Genomic DNA, 12,204 nt, shown 5'->3' with positions numbered 1-12,204 from the left:
CAAAACCATCATTACAGGGTCTGCCTTTGCCTTCTCTGAAGGCTTCCTTCCACACAGTCAAAAGAATCTGTTCGTCAGAACAACAGCAGTCATTCTAATTCAAGTGTGCGTGTGTAAGGCACTCTGAAAACAGGAATTGGGTTTCCTCAAATGTTTGTCTTCCCCTTCACAGACCCTGTAATGCAAAGCTAGTCCACAACAAATAAAAACCAGACCCTAAATACCACCTTACAGTTGTTTGTGGCCTCGTTTGTACTGAAGTATTCTAAATTCGCAACTGCGAAAATCTGGTTGCGATAATACATAAGTACCCCATTTTGTTTTCGAATTTGTCCATTTTTAGTGACAGTTCTTGGATGTTTGTTATTGTAAGATGTAGCTCTTTCTTTACTGCACTCTCCTGGTGTGGATTCTTCGAGTTGCTCATCTTAAAATCTCCAGTAGAAAACTTCTTGACAGGAATAATTAAAAAATACTCTTGACTATGCATTAATTTTTAGAAAATAATAAAAAGTATGTTAACCAAACTTTTAGTATACTTTTAGTTAGATTTTTCTAAAAATTAAAGTATATTTCCTGTCAGGATATTAAAATCTAAGCAGAGCTATGGATTTCTGCTGCTATCAGACGGGCATCTTGGCCAAGCCCCCACATAGGACAGTTCTGAGGCTATGAGATGGCAAATTCAATATCCTGTTTATTGCCTTTTTTTTGGTCCTTTCATTTTTCCCAACATCTTCATAAAATGTCTAGTTTAGTTGCCGCATCGTTGAGAATAGCAGGAATATGCAGATTTAAGTAGTCCCCAGAGATGTATTCTGCAATGTTTTTAGCATTTACCTATGTTCTCCATCGTTCAGAAGTCACACCTAATTCATTCTCATATGAAGATTTTTTTTATGAGTAGTTTTGAATACAAAGGATGTGTATTATTAATTCTTCACTGGAACAGGATCCAGGTGATTCTGCATTTATTAAGACAATAATGCAGTAAAATCATTTATCAGTTATTTATCATTTATTTATGAAGGAACTAGGAGTTCTGCAGCTTATTTCTTTTGATAGTTGAGCATGTATGCTGATCTCTTGGAAACTAAACCAGACAAAAGCACATCAATTAAAAGTAAACCAATATATTTACTAAATGTGCAGAGTTGTATATAAATTACACTTTCTTCAACTGAGGAGATGTATCCGGTAGGTGAATAAACTGTCAGACTTGGCGTACCAAGCAGTGTGTATTTGGTATCAGTGGGTCTTTTACCATTTTGTACTTAAACCCTGAGTGACAGTGCTATAAACTATAAAAACTGTGATATTGTACCACTACAGCATGAATGAACTAGCTATATGCTCAGTGACTGACAAATATGCACTCTGGTGCCTACACTTAACAGGTTACAGATGCAAGCAAATTTTGCAGCATTGTCACTCATGCATTTGTTGTTATAAATGACTGATTTTGTAGACACATCATGTGTAATGAACTATTTTGATTGGTTCTGTTTTTAATGTGTTTGCATAGTAGCTGTCTCAATTTCTTTAAGTATTCTGGTCATCAAAGGTAGGTGTTTGAGTAAAACAGCATGCTGTGCAAATCTTTTGTGTGTGCTTACCTTGTCTCAGAGACAAGTGCATTTTTGTCCTGTCCTTATTAACAAATAACTTACATTTGTATTGTCATGGAAGCAGTGCCACTGACATGTATTTTTTCTCCTAGTTTCATATTCATAAAGGCATCTTTCAGTTGGATAGTCTTTTTTTTTTTCAAGTTTCTCTTTTTTTATCCTTGTTCAGAAGCCTGTTGTGATTATCAGAGAACAGTGGAAATCTCTCAAAAGTGTGCTTGAGATCCTTCTGTTCTGCATATTAATCACAGTTAATAGGCTGCCTATCAGACCTCTACATTTGAAAATGTAACTGTCTTAAGCTAGCAGTTCATCATCTTCTATTGCTTTTAACCAGCTTATTTAGTTTCAGTAGAAGAACAATAAAGCCACTCTATTCATTAGTCAGCATTTACCACTCAGTTAATTTTTTTCTTCTTTTAATGCCACTGACAAGCTCTAAAAATTGTGCCTGTTAGAAAAAACCCTGCCTTTTGTCTTCCTATGTTAATCCACGGATTCTTTTATATTGCTGCATCCCTCTAGGTTGTCGGTTGCTGTTCATGGACTGAAGACAGACAATAATGGAATCTTGGAGTGGCAGGTGCTGACGGACACAGTAGTTCCGGTAACTGTTCATTTTGTTTTCTTTGATGGGGTTGTGCATCAGATGCGGCTTCAGGAATAAAAGCTTGGTTTACTTAGTACAATGTTGTAGTTCACGGAATTATATTCTGTTCTTTGTTCCTAGTAGAAAGGGGTTCATTATATAAGTTGTAGCACGTGGCTACTGACATACAGCAGTGCCTTCAAGGGCCTTACATAATGTTTGTGCACATTTTAATTTCCCTTCAGAATACTTTGTTTCTGTCTATGTTTTTGGGATTGTTGTATTCTCTTCAATCATGCAGTATAGTACACTTATAAAACCCATGAAGCATATAGACAAAAGGCAAATCATCCACTGTGTTTCGACATTTCAGTTGTTGGAATATAGTTCACATGTAAAATTGATTTAAGAATCAAAACACTAAACACAATTCAGAACTGAACTGTGAAACAGTAGCACTTATGATATAGAAATCTAGTTAAGTTTTTCTTATGTCCGTTTTTAAATGCTCTGAAAGCTGAATGTTGTAAAAGTTTTTTGTAAACTATGTTTGTCACTGGTTTTTGCATTGTTTCTGGTGTAGTTGGTGCCTTTGTTCATCAAATGATAAAGTTATATTGGATGTTTCTTCTGTTAGGGTTCTGCCTTTCTTCTAAACTAGGGGTGTCCAACCTTTTGGCTTGCCAGGGCCACATTGAGTGAATAGAAATTGTCTTGGGGCCGCATATAAAATATATCATGTAGTTAGGTCTTTCGCTGCCATGGGTGACCAAAGTCGACCTCCTGGCTGTACTGTAGTGTATTCGAACAATGAATAAATGTAATAAATGCCTAATATTTGCCTTAAAATTCTAATTCTAATTCTCAATTCTCTAATCTAACAATCTAACAGTTAACTTTAATATCTTAGTTAATATATATATATATATATATATATATTTTTTTTTTTACAAATAAACAGATATTCACTACAGCACTAGCATTTCTCACTGGGAAAACCACTCCAGCAGTCCAACTATGTAAAATGTCAACATTAGCAGCCCTATAATACTATAATACACAAAAATAAGCCAACAAATTTGCAATAAAGTAAAGAATTCACATTACTGACTTAATAAAACAATTCTAAATAAGCTACAAGAGGGTCTCACCCAAACAAATGACTGGTGCCAGAAACATGACCTCAAGCTAAATGCCAAAATGCATCATCATCCTCTTTGAGGAGAGTAATGTCCCCACAAATTATCACATTAATAACAATGTTGTAAGCACTAATCAATTGTGAGGTGCTTGGACACCCAGGTTGATAGAAACCTAACTTTTGACCACCATGTTGTCTCGGTTGTATGGAAAGCTTTTTACATGGCCCACCTCATTAGTAAGGATATCTCATCCAGGGACAAGGTGGTCATAACATCCCTGTATTCTTCCTTTATAAGAGCCATTACTGAGTGCAAAGCCCCTTTTGGCATGTGCCTCAGCAAAACACCCTGCCAAAAGAAAGACTACAACCATTTCTGACAAAAAAGGTCAAAGGACTAAGTTCACTTAGTTATCCAAACAAACTAAAACGCTTCTTGCTCTCCTCTGCCTCTCACTGGCCCCTATAAATTTCATCACTGGCTTGCTTTCCAGGCTAAGAAAGATCCTGCCTTAACAGACTTCCTCCACCTCAGAAATACTGGTTATATTATACTTAAAATGCTCACTACAAAGATCACAGCCTTCACTGCAACATAAACAAGCCACTCTGTATGTACAGTTTCTGGATACAAAAACTTCAACTTCTGTAAAAAGTTCTTCTCATTATCAAACAATGTAGTTCAGCAACATGACAAATGGATGGATAGCCATAAATGTACTCCTTGAGTAAGTAGCATAGCCTTCAGCAAACCAGATGGAAAATCCACATACTAAACTTTCCTAGCTGGATGGCTAAGATCTAATATTGGTTACTCAAGTCTACTTGCCCAAGAAGAGGGGCATATTTAACTAAGAATTCCATTTGCAAAAATATATTCAGTATACATATTAAATCTCTCTCTCTTACACACACACACACACACACACACACACACACACACACACACAAAAGGAACCTCTACTTCTAAAATAGGCAACCTCAGTAATCACATGACACACATTCACTGAATGAAATTGTCTGGAAGTAAAAATATCTGAAAAAAAGTCATACTAGAGATGGATTCATCCAACTTATTTCCCACCACCAAAAGGGCCATCAATAAATTCGCAAACAACTGCTCAGCAAAAAGTAAATCAATAGAAATCTATAAACTCTCTAAGATCATACTACAAACTGGAGTAAACATATAACTTCCCTCCAATCTAAAGACATTTGACATTCAGACATTTTAATTTGTGCAGAAGTTATTCACAGACGGACAGTTTACTGAGCTGTCACATTAGCGCTCTATGCTTACGTCCGAACCAATGAAGCATACTTGTAAATTCCAAAAGAATTAAAGTAGTTTAATAAGAAAGTTATTTGCATGGTTACATGGCAGTTTATATTGGAAATAAGCAAAGATATTAAAAAGGCTCTGTTTCTCGTAATTATGCTGAAAAGTCTTCCAAGGTAAATACAACCTTCTGATTTAGTATGGAACCAAACCTCTCAACCTCAGAGCAATAAATCTGGAGAAAGAGAAAAATAAAAGTGGGACACAGGCCCAAAAAGAGTTAGGCATCACAGACACCATTGAAACAACTGTAGCTGCAAACATTATACATCACTTACAATCTTTCTATCCCATCATTGTCAGGTAAGCATTATATGGCTCATTCAATCCTGCCTTCTTTTGCAACAATGAAAACCATGCTTTGAAATGACAAATGCATTAAAAATAATACATAAAACACATTGCATCCACATCCTGCAACTTCCTACCTGCAAACAACCACAGAGCTTTCACTGAAACTAGGGCTGCTTATTTCCCAGGAATGATAGCTCTCCCTAACTGAGTCTAATTGGATACAATCTACCAGGATCTGGACTACCTGAAATAAATTAAATTATGGCTTGCAAATTGCAAGTGCACTTTGTTTAATTAAACTATATTTCTAAGCCCACTTACTGTATTTTTTTCAGTAACATCCCAATCTCCATTTCCAGGTCACTTTACAAGATATTGGCAGTGGTAGACTTGGCATCCAACAGATCCCTACAGTACCACACTCATACTGCTAGCATTGCCCATTAAATGTAAATATCCATCCACTGCAAATGGCAAGAAGCTATATCTTAACAAATCTACTTTTGGCATGCCTAGTAACCAAGTATCAGGTTTTGAAACAAATAACATTCTCCACAGTCCGTAAGTCTCTGTCTTTAATAATCATTTACAGTTGCAGCCCTCACAACACACAAACACACACATACACACTAAAACCCACAACATTTAAAAAATGACATTGGGCCCACCTCATTTGCCAGTATTGATGATCCACCAGAGCTATACTTATTGTTGTCCAATCTGCCACTGCTTAGAACCCACCGATGACAAAACAGTACTGGGTGCTTTTTTGTTTGTCAGAAAAAAACAATTCAACTTTAAAAGGTTCCTATCAGCAGACCAAGACATGTTTTCAAATGCTTGGTCGAACTGACAAAACAAAACTGCAAAATATCGAGCGGATAAGCAAATTCTTTCCATGGGAAAGAATTTGCTTGGCCTCTGTAGTGCGGTCTCAGAGTTGGTATATATAAGTAGGGGTGGGGGGCACAGCCTCCCACAGCAGGAGGTTTGGGGTTGAAGCCCCCCACTTAATCTCATGTTTTAATGTGCTTTCTTTTTTTTTTGCTGTTGGAACAGCGGTTTTGTAATCTTTACATGGGTCATTAACCACCGCTCACCTAAGCGCTCGGTGATCTAATATAGACCCACTTTATATGCTACAGTCCCACAAAGTCAATCCACTACTGACCCATTAACCTTAAGCTGCTGTCTCATTCTTACTCCCTGGAACTGCATTACCTTGGATGACTAATTTTATTTCCTAAGAAAAAGACACAAATTGAAAGGCTAAGTGAAAATCCATACAGTTGAGAGGTATGATTTCATATTCAATACAACACTCTGTCAGAAATGCCACAATTTAATGAAAGTGTACTTTTAATGTACGATATATTTGTGAGATAACTTATTTGTGTTCAGTAGGTGGATTGATTGTCATTAGCCTCTTTGTGCATGTGTCTCTCTCTGTCATGCACACATACACACACACATACTCTTCTACTTTGACATGCACAAACATTCTGCTTTCATGCATGTACTCACTCATTCACTCCCTCCGTACTTACCTATTAACACAGGTAAGTGCTGTCCCTTTCAAAGGCAATGATGGAAAATCCATACACGAGTCACAAACATTCTGCTTTCATGCATGTACTCACTCATTCACTCCCTCCGTACTTAGCTATTAACACAGGTAAGTGCTGTCCCTTTCAAAGGCAATGATGGAAAATCCATACACGAGTCACTCTTCAGCGAGAACACACACTGATTCTTTGGCACAAAATAATGGCGGGAACACACAGATCCTTCTTTGGCTCAAAAAAAAATCAAAACTAGAATGGTGCTTTGGTGCATGCGCACACTGACAAAGTTATAGGTCACGGGAGTGAAAAGCACAAAACAAAAAAAGTGTTTTGGGGCATGCATATATCGATGCTGCAGTTAGAAGTTGGGGATGGAAGAGGTCTGAGGCATGTGCAGGTTGGACACATCTATCTAAACTAATTTAATTTTGTAGATATAGCTGTACTTAGTTTGATATGATTAAATATGTACTATTTAATGCATCAGATGGAATATATACTGACTTTGGGTTTCAGTCATTGCTAAGAATTTTGACCTCTAACAAGTACAACAAAGTGCAAAGACAACTCATCATTGTCAAATATGTGTTGTAGCTTACTCCTCGTATAACCTTTTTGCTTTTCTTTCATGCTGTGTACAGTTGCCTGCCAAAGGAATTGGGACAATGAAGTGGACTTTTAGTAATTTAGTAATGTTCCCTATTTCTTCTGATTTAATTTCTGTTACCAAATTTTTTTTAAATGTGGGCAAAGTGTACCATAGACAGGATGGAGTAATGCTGGTAGTTATTGTTAATAATCAGCTTACTTCCCCGGCTCGTACCATCTCACTAGAATTACCTTACATCTGTTTGATGCTTTTTTGAGTTGGTCTGTAGTTTTAAGTGAGCTGACTTTTCATGAGGATTATTCCAGTCTTTCCTGAAAAAGGTACTTCCATGCATCTAGACTGAGCTCAGTAATGAAAGTAAACTACATGTTGAAGTAAGAGAAAGCATCCGCTGCTTTGAGAACAGTCCTATGATACTATGAATAGGAACATCTGAGTTTATGCCATAACTTTTTTATTTTATTTTTTTTTTTTATTTTGGGGTGTTCATGTTATTCTGTGTGTGTGTGTAATATATATATATATATATATATATATATATATATATATATATATATATATATATATATATATGTATATATATATATATATATATATATATATGTATGTATATATATATATATATATGTATGTATATATATATATATGTATGTATATATATATATATATGTATGTATATATATATATATATATATATATATATATATATATATATATATATATATATATATATATATATATATATATATATATATATATATATATATATATATGGGTCTACTTTGTTTCATTGAAAGTTCATTTCACTGAATTTGAATTCACCCTGATCAAATTGCTGAAAGCTTAAACTACTGAAAACTCATTTCACTGAAGTGAAGTACTGGCACTGTGTAGAGTACTGTAAGGCAGATAAAAGGTGTATGCCCTTTTCCCCACTGTAGTGTGATCCTGGAGTTAGTATATATAGTTGTAGGGGTGGGGGGCACAGCCCCCCACATTGGGGGGTGTGGGTGGGCATAGCCCCCCTTCTAGTTTGGTTTTATAATGTATTTCACCAAAAGCTTCAAAACAATACATTTTAAACCATAGACATGCATACTTACAACACCAATGACTAGCTCTTTCCAGAAGACAGTATATACCCAAACTAAGTGGGGGGCTATGCCTCCCCAACTATATATACTAACTACAGGATCACACTACAGTGGGGAAAGGGCATATACCTTTTGCTTGCCTTACAGTACTCTACACAGTGCCAGTACTACAGTGAAATGAGATTCAGTAATTTGAGCTTTCAGCGATTTGGTCAGGGTGAATTGCAATTCAGTGAAATGAGCTCTCAGTGAAACAAAGTAGACCCATATATATATATATATATATATATATATATATATATATATATATATATTTTTTTTTTTTTTTTGTTTGAGTGTTGGGTGTTTGGTTGGCCATTGCTTTAGCTGACAGCCAGAAGCATTGCGGGATTGTTTGTGTGAATGTCCGATTTATCAAATGGATGTTTCATCAGATGTTTGCTTTGCCTGAGAAGGGTAAGTGGAGTGTATGCTAGCTGTGTGTGTGTGTTTCAGATCATTGGAAAAGGGACTGAAGTCTTCCAAGTGTTATGAATTTTTTAATGTTTGTAGAGAAAATTATTTCATTTCAAGTTTATTTAGCTTGGAAAGTCAGGAGAGGGATATGGTAGACATGCTACAGTGAGACATAGTGCAGTATCCTAAGAGCTAAGAATGGGCATAATTAGCCAGTTAGAGGAAGTGCCTGTAGTCATGTTTCTTTAAGCAAGTATTTGGATGTTTAAGTATTATTTGAACAGAAGTAGAGTCCCACCTCCTTGTCTTGAGCCTGATTTTTGGTCAAAAAAGTAGTTGTACCACAGGAAGAAGTTGAGTAAGGATGGATTGTTGGCCTTGACCCACGATTCTGTGATAGCCACTAAGTCGTCATATGTAAGGTAATGAAGGCATTGATCTGACTTGTTTTGTGCATTAAGTAAGTTGTAGGGGAGTGGAGATGGTCTTGAAGTAACAGGAGTGTGACTGGTGGGAGCTTGCAGAGATATTTGGGCAAGTGTGGCAGCAGACTGCTGGCCAATGAATGTGTACTATAGCAGGTCTGGGGGACTTGTAGTACTGAGTGTGGTAGGCTAGGTAAATGAGGGACGATGAATGATATGTAGGGGGTGGTTTGAATGAAGAAAATGTAGCACAGAGCATTAATTAGAACAGGGGGAAGTTTGAATGGGGATTACCTGACAAGGTAAGTAATACGGAAGGTAGTAATGGGTGTTAGTAGGAGTAAAAGAGAGTAGTTGGGACAGAAGTGGAGTACATTTTGATTTAAAGAAGAGAAAGATAAAGGCATGTAGAAAGTGTATTAGTGTTGTGTTATTGCTGAAAATGTGACACTGCTAGGTAGGAGGAATGTTAATATTTGTTTGAGTGTGGGAATTAGAAAGTGTGCCTTTAAGGGGGGGGGTGTTATGCAGTTATATGTGGGTGTGAATAGGAAAGAGTAAATGTAGGGAGCTGGGACTGGCCAAGAAATAGGGTGGAATGGAGCAGAGCAGGCCAGAAAACATACTCTGTGAGGTAATCAGCCTGCGCACCCTCAGTGAGTAAGAACATTCACTGGTAAATTGATATATCAGGCTAGTTTTGTGTTCCAGAGGAAATAGCAGAGAGAAATAAAAAATAATAAACAGAGTTATTTGATTAAATCAAAATGGGGAAAGAGATTGAGCTGAGCTGAGCATATATAATGGTTTTAAATACTTTGATTCACTCCCTGGAGTTCTCCAACCTCCTGTCATGTGAGAGTTAAAGTAGGTGTGAAGTAAAATTTCAGTTTTGGAAGCCCTAGCAAGATACCCAGTTTAAAATGGCCAAAAACTTTTGAATCCATTAAGCAGATAGAGGTGCAGCAACAAATGTCTCGTGCAGTTATTTGTTGGACCCTGCCCAGCACTATACTCTATTCCAGTGTTTATTTAAAAGAAAGAAATGTTGGTGTTGTACAGGATAGATTGCATTTTCAGAACAGCAAGGGAATCCTCAAAGCCTAACAGTGCTTGAGCAATCTGTGATACAGATCTAATCAATAATTTCGACTGGGGATGCATAACAATTAAAGAGCTGACATAAATTAGTTACAAGACTCTTACACAGTACCTTTCACTGGCAGGAAGAGCAGAAAGGATGGACAGCACCAAACAAACAGCTAAGAAAGTGTTACTAAACACTGGGAAGGGCTGTGAGAAAGTTTGTAGCTAATAAAGAAGACAGAGTGTTTAGAGTGGAAGAAACAGAGAGAAAATAACAGGCAATGAAACAAGGGAATTACCAATATCCAAAAATACTCTTATAATTGTGCTATGGCAGCTAGGAAAAAGGGTTCTCAACCACAGAAAGGTTAACAAAACCAACTATGACAGTTCAGTAAACAAGGCAGCACATACTTAAGACACACACATTACTAAAAAGGGTGGTAAGTACATGGATTAATTAAATATTACTGCACTTCCCTAATTCACAACCCAAGAGTACACTTTTGATATCTCTTTGGACCAAGATGGTCTTTAATGATGGCATGCCTGTTAAAGAGCGCTGTAGTAGAGATCATGTCTTTGTCTGAAAAACTTAGTCTTCTACAGGTTCTTGACAGATGCCAGTTAGGAATGTCTATGTGTAAGAAGTAATGCATACCAATGGAGGCATTACAGGGAAAAAAAAGACTGCCCATGGAAAATATGAGGCGCAGTACTACCTCCCATACCTGCAAAGTCCAGTGTTTCTCTGTAATGTACACAGTGGAGGGTCAGACTCTTATGTTTTTTTTTATTTAAGAGATGTTTTTGCTTGGTTCTTGGTGTTTCGTTTTTTTTTTTTACTAAAAATAGTGCCATTTTTGTTTATGCATAGTGGAATGTCCCACGTATTGTAATTTCAGAAATGGATATATAATAGTCTGTGAATGTGTGTGCCTCTTTGCAGATTTGCATGAGTATATGCATATACGTGTGTTTGTGTTTTAAACTAATTCCAGAAAGCAACAGTTATCATTAATTACTTATCTGATTACAGCTTATGACACTGTATTTTGTATTTTACCAGATGAGAAACCTATTTTAACAGTTATGTGTTTATTTGTGGTAACTGGGTACTATATCTGAACTACACTACTTTGACTGGAGATGTGACTTTGGGGGGTGGGGGTTCATAATACATTTCAGACATTTTGCATTGCATATTACTGGAATGGAGAAATGAAATACACAGAAGAAAAAAAAGATTTTAATTACACATTGCATGGCAGGATTGAAACAGATTGTGAAAATCTTTTTTCATCCATGTTTTTCGTAACTGCCACTGTTTTAACAGCAGTAAAATAGCTGTCAAACCACATAATCTAGCAGTTTTTCTGGCAACAGTTGTGAAAGGATTGTGAGGCTTGTAAAAAGCTTTACTGCAGTTTTTATCTGTAAGGAATCTGTGTTGTCTGCTCTTGTGTTTTTTATCTGGGCTGTACCTTCTCAATGTTTCTGATTTTAATCCAATCAGATTTCAACATTTTGGAAGGGCTTTTGCTATAAAAGTACCTGCTAAGTGTATTCAAACCAATATGGGATAGCTTAGATAGCGGAAATTGCTCTCCCAGCATCAAATCTGTTTCCTCTTTGTCTTCCATTAGCTTAAATAGGAAGTCAGTGTTTTATCCTTTGGTGTTTCTCTGTTGGGGGGTGTATTAGTCCTGGAAGGGGGGGGGGGTATGTTAGTGTCTGCTCTATCTTTAGTAAATTTTAGAGGGGTACATTCCATAGGAGTTGTCCACTTTATTGTGACCTTGTATTTTTAAGTTCATTCCATTTTCATTAGTGAATATTTAACTTTTCCATCATTTTTCCCTTGTCTGCCTTCCACTGGATGTCATCCAGGCAGCCATTGTGGGATTTCCTGTTTAAGCATCAGCATATTCCCTTGTGTATGATGTCAGTGTTCAAGATGTGTGTGTGCATATGTTT

General features: G+C 36.6%; 1 protein-coding gene across 4 annotated transcripts in view; it reads left to right on the top strand.

Moving 5' to 3' along the window:
- Positions 1-12,204, top strand: part of TIAM1 (TIAM Rac1 associated GEF 1) — a 2,502,716-nt gene that overhangs the window by 330,889 nt on the left and 2,159,623 nt on the right. For all 4 annotated transcript variants that reach the window (XM_044071404.1, XM_044071407.1, XM_044071408.1 and 1 more), the window contains one exon: positions 2,154-2,235. The gene's annotated coding sequence lies outside the window, so the exon portion shown is untranslated. The remainder of the gene's footprint in view (positions 1-2,153; positions 2,236-12,204) is intronic.

Source organism: Protopterus annectens, chromosome 5.part0 (genome assembly GCF_019279795.1).
Source record: "Protopterus annectens isolate FY-2018-M chromosome 5.part0, PAN1.0, whole genome shotgun sequence".
Classification (NCBI taxonomy): domain Eukaryota; kingdom Metazoa; phylum Chordata; order Ceratodontiformes; family Protopteridae; genus Protopterus; species Protopterus annectens.
The sequence above is the reverse complement of the archived record's forward strand: the minus strand, read 5'-3'. Positions and strand labels throughout refer to the sequence as shown.